Below are 5,616 nucleotides of genomic sequence, written 5' to 3' on the forward strand. Positions count from 1 at the left end.
TCGCCTTGTGCGTTGTCTCCAGAGCTCGTAGCTGCTGGAGCAATGCCAATTTTTTGCCTTGCTTCTCCCTTTTCAACATTGTGCCCAACTGGATAAGTTTGCCACGGATCACGCATTTGTGTGCCTCCCATACCGTAATGCCAGATATTTCTGGTGTCTCATTAGTAGAGAAGTATTCAGTAATCTCTGTAGCTAATTGAGATTTGCACCTGGGGTCAGTAAGGAGTTGCTCATTTAGGCGCCAGGCACATTGTTTAAGATTGATACAAGATGTCTCCAGGGTCAGAAAAACGGGGGCGTGGTCCGACCAGGTAGTTAGACCTATGTCAGTGGCCTGAATCATATGCAGAAATCTGTGTGGGAGCAAAAAATAGTCTAGTCTGGAGTACATATTATGTGGTCGGGAATAAAAAGTGTAGTCTCTATCTACTGGGTGTTGGAGCCGCCACGTATCAACCAACTGGTGGTCATGAAGGGTCCTTCTGACCTTGCGATGTGATGCGGTGGAGGATCTACCTGAAGAGCTCGAGATATCTATCTCTGGTTGAAGTGACCAGTTCAGATCTCCCCCCACTACCAGGATGCCTTCGACCAGCGAGGCAATCCGGTCTAGAGCTACGGAGAGAAAGGCAGGCTGTGTCTGGTTTGGTACATAAAGATTAGCAAATGTATATGTCTGGTCAAACAGTTTGCACTTAACTAAAAGGATTCTACCCTCCTCCAGAGCTACTGAGGTCACATCCTTGAATGGGAGTCGTCTAGAAAGAAGAATTGCCACCCCTAGGGATTTGCTTTTAGTATTGTTGTTATAAAACGCAGTCGGGAAATTACGGTCCGTAATGGTAGGGGCAGCATCAGACCTGAAATGGGTCTCCTGTAGGAATGCGACGTCCGCTTTGAATGCATATAGGTCTCTGAGGACTCTAGACCTTTTTTCTGGTAGATTCAGACCCTTAACATTAAAGGAGACCAATTTAATGGTAGTAGGTCTTGTATTAACCGCCATCATCTGTTCTAAAAAGGGCTGTGAATGAGCTCTGGAGAAGGGCATCAACCGCACTTGGGTGTGGAGTCACAGTAGGGAAGGTGCAGGGGAAAGAGGGGGGGGATGGAGAAGTAAGAACTTCATAACAAACTTGAAGAGTCAGATTCAAAGAAAGTAACATACAAAACATACTAAAGTGTAACAGTAAGAAATTAGCAATCGGTACACTGCCGCCACTTGGGAGCCCGGTCATGAGGAGCATGTCCGAGACCAAGTAAAACATGGCGGCGAGAGGGGCACTGGGGGTCAGTGCCAACAGCTACCTCGAATAACCTAATAAAACCTAGAACTGTAGGTCAAAAAGAACATATATAATATACTTCCCGTAGTGCACAACAACTCACCAACGGATGATATAAGGTCCATCTCCAAAGTGGATATTTATAGTTCAAACATTTTTAGCTACATAAGTATATCTTTGGGTGAAGGACTAACTATCAGTTTCAAAAACTCGAGGTATGCGAGAAGACCTTCTAACATCCTTCACTAGGGCCCCAAGGAAGAGCCGATGTGGATCCATCAGTTTAGGATAGAGGCTCTGGTCAGCCGTTGCTCCAGCGGTGGCTTAGGATTTCGCTGCATCATCTGCCAGTCATTATTAGGATGTGAGAGTTCTGGTGGAATGGAGCGTAATAAGGGTTCCTGCCAGTCCGGGAGGGCAACTGGAGGGATGTTCAGAGCCAAGGAGAAGGACGCTAAGTCTTCCAAGTCTTTAAAGGTATGTTGTTTGCCATTGTGGTTAACTTGTAGACTAAAAGGGAAGCCCCATCTATATTTTAATCCCAGCTTGCGGAGTTCGGCAGTCAATGGTCGAAGTGCCCTGCGCTTTTGAAGAGTTGACCAAGACAGGTCTTGGTAAATCTGGATATAGTGGTCACCTCGATCAATGGATTCACTCTGGCGGGTCTTACGGAGGATATCCTCTTTCTGGGTGAAATAATGCATGCGGCATATCACATCTCTTGGACGATCAGCAGGGGCCCCTCTGGGTTTCAACGCACGATGAGCTCTGTCGAATTCAATTGGAGTACCAGGGTCTTGTCCGAGGAGTTCATTGAAGGCCCTGGTGAGGTACTCTATAAGGCCTTGTGGTGGAATGTCCTCGGGAATCCCCCTGATGCGTAAATTGTTACGACGTCCCCTGTTGTCCAGGTCGTCCAGACGCTCCTGGAGTTGTTGGAAGTCCACTGCCTGTCGCAGGACTGCTGCTCGGAGAGTGTTATGAGCGGCTGCGGAGTCCGAGGTAAATTCCTCTAAAGAAGATAGTCGAGTGCCAATCTGGGAAACCTCCGACTGAATCGAGGCAATTTCAGAACGGACAGTTTCACGAATCCTTTGCTCCAACTGATCAAAGTCTCGTTTTGTTGGCATGGTGCTCAGGACCTGCAGGACTTGTGTTATACTTCCCGACTCCAATGGGTGCGTCGAATCCTGGGATCGTGAACCCGAGGGTGTAGTGTCCGCAAACTGTGATAGGCTAGGTGTGGAAGGAATCAAGGTATCCTCTGTGGGGGCAGGTCCCTGGGGTAACAGAAACTGCCGCATAGGAGAGGGCGTGGGTGTGTCCACGTGATGTGTAGTAACTACCTTCTGAGATTTTCGCCCTTCCATTTGAGAGCCTTTCCTGCCTTTCACCATGGGATAATTATCATATAACAGTATAGAAGGGTAGCAAGGGAGCCCTGATAAGGTGGCGTGTGTTCTGTTGGCGAGGCTACCGCTGGCACTTTCCCCCCATAAGGCGGCTAGGTCAGCATCAGCAAGCAGTGAGAGCCATCATCGGGTTCTGTGTTCCCGCAGCCCCGGGAATTCCAAGGATCAGGCTCGGTCAGGGTGGTGTCAGTGTTTATGGTAGTGTTTATAGCTGTACTCCAGCCCACAATGAGTTGCCAGGTGATCAGAGTGATAGAGAATACTCTGGGTGTGTAGCGAGCTTTTGCTTGCCCCAGGGATCTTACCTCAGCATGTCTGGTATGTAGGCTGCAGAGTTTACCACAAGAGGGGGCTCCAGTGTCAGAAATATCATTGAGCCTATGGGAAATGGCAGTACTGTATCCCCGACTTGCCTCTTGTTAGGGGTGCAGGTTATTATAGGTGGGGGATGTACTGTTGGGGGGGCGTCAGTATTGGGATGTGGAATGGGGCAGAGTCCAAACTGCTGGGTGACCCAGTGGGGAAGAGATCTTGTGGGCTGTTATGTGCTGCTGCGTGGGGAGGATAATAAAATAAAATGGCCGCCTCAGTGAATATCAGGCGTCTTGCACAGTGTGTGCAGTGCCTGTTCTTTAAGCTAGGGCTGGTGCTGGTGTGGGCGATGTGGCAGGAGACAGGGACCGGGGGCAGCTCCACCACTCACCCCCGATCACAGACTGCTAGGCTGATAGCGGGTCCCGGCCGGGTGTCTTACCGGCGTCTCGCAGCTTCCGCGCCTGCAGGTGTCAGCTGTCCTCTTCAGCCGGGCGGGCGGCAGCTCAAACTCACCCGGCGTCTCCCCACTTCAGGCGATTGCCGCTAAAGCCGTCAGGGAGCGTGGGCAGCGGGCGCTCCCGTCGCCGGTCCCCGATCCTGAGCTCCGGTCTGCGGCAGGAAATTGAGGTCCCGGCTCCAAGGGAGCGAGTAGGCCACAACCCGCAGAGGGACAGGGGGTCCCTCCCGGCTCCGCAGCGACTACTCCCTCTGTGGTGTCCGGTAAGACCAGGATCAGGGTCACACCCTGGGCAGGTTTTTTTTGGCAGCAGGGAATCTATAGGGGTGAAAAGTGGCTAACAACGGGGAGAGCTCTGCAGGGACCGTTCTGCTCCCGATGGCCGCCAAGCCACGCCCCCCCTTGTACCAGATTTTTGTTTTCCGCAGGGCACTGTACGGCTTCAGTACCTGATCTGAAAGATCCACTCCGCCCATGTACCTATTGTAATCCAGGATACAATTAGGTTTTGAGGTGTGGGTACTGGTACCTCGTACAGGGACGGAGGTGGTACTGTCTCCGTGAATTGTTGTCAGTATAAGGACATCCCTCTTGTCCTTATATTTGACCAACAACATATTTTCGGTGCATATTCCCCTGCTTTCACCCCTTCTCATTACTTGGGCAATGTGCGTTTTTGGGAGGCCTCTTTGGTTCTTGCGCACAGTACCGCAAGCTGCTGTACCTCTTGAACCAAGGGCCTTAAACAGGGGGATGCTGGTGTAAAAGTTATCCACATAGAGGTGATAACCTTTATCCAGGAAGGGGTGCACTAAATCCCAGACAATTTTTCCACTAACACCTACGAGGGAGGGGGGGCATTCTGGCGGTTCAATTCTTGAATCCTTCCCTTCATATACCCTAAACCTGTGAGTGTACCCTGAGGTGCTTTCACACAGCTTATACATTTTTATGCCATACCTTGCCCTCTTACTGGGAAGGTACTGGCGGAATTTAACCCTTCCTTTAAAATGTATAAGGGACTCGTCTATGCAAATGAATTTATCTGGGATGTACATGTCTTCAAATTTGGCACTGAAATGATCAATGACCGGCCTGACTTTGAATAGCCGGTCAAAGGTGGGATCATCTCTGGGTGGGCACTGTGCATTATCGTTGTAATGCAAAAATTTAAGGATCGTCTCAAATCGAGCCCGGGGCATGGCCATACGGTAAAATGGGGTGCTGTACAGAACATCTGTACTCCAATATTGCCTAATTTCTGGCTTTTTTACTATGCCCATATGAAACACCAGACCCCAAAACGTCATCATCTCTACTGCATCTACAGGGGTCCACCTAGCAAATGATGACGTGGGGTTTTGAGCAATAAACTGCTGGGCATATAAATTAGTTTGGTCCACCATTAAATTTATAAAATCATCAGAGAAAAATAATTTGAAAAAGTCAATTTCTCTGAGACCTGTGGAATCAAATTGGATTCCTGGCATGGCCAAAAACTCAGGAACCTGGGGCTCAAAATTGTCTGGTGGTGGGGTCCATACGAGATCAATTATTGGGGGGGGGGGTCTCAGCTGCTCTACGGGGGCGTCTTTGAGGGGGTCCCTCATCACCAGAGGAGGAAGAGGAGCTTAAGGCGAATCCTTCAAATTCCCCGCTTGCATCACTGGCTGTGTCAGAGTCAGAAGCAAGCATGGCATATGCCTCCTCCGCTGAATACATTCTTCTGGATGACTGGGATGACATTTGGGATGACATTTGGGATGCCATTTTTATTTTTGTGTTACTGGTAGTGAAATGTTTCAACACGTGTATAGTGTAGGGGGGGGTACAAACTTTATTTCAACCGGGGGGTATGTAGTGTGTAGTGTGTATGTAGTGCAGAAAAAAAAAATACTTTATACAAAAAAAAAAAATTGAAGGGGTTAAAAAAAAAAAAAAAATTGAAGGGGTTAAAAAAAAAATTGAAGGGGTTAAAAAAAAAAAATTGAAGGGGTTAAAAAAAAAAAAAAAAGGTCCTGCGCCAAAAATTTAGCACAGATGTTGGTCAGTAACGTCCGTCACTGAACAGCGCTCAAAGGCAACAGGAATTTGATCAAAAAAAAAAAAAAAATAGATCAACCCTGTGCCGAAAAAGATGATCAGT

Source organism: Crinia signifera, chromosome 4, assembly GCF_055691185.1.
Source record: "Crinia signifera chromosome 4, ASM5569118v1, whole genome shotgun sequence".
NCBI lineage: Eukaryota > Metazoa > Chordata > Amphibia > Anura > Myobatrachidae > Crinia > Crinia signifera.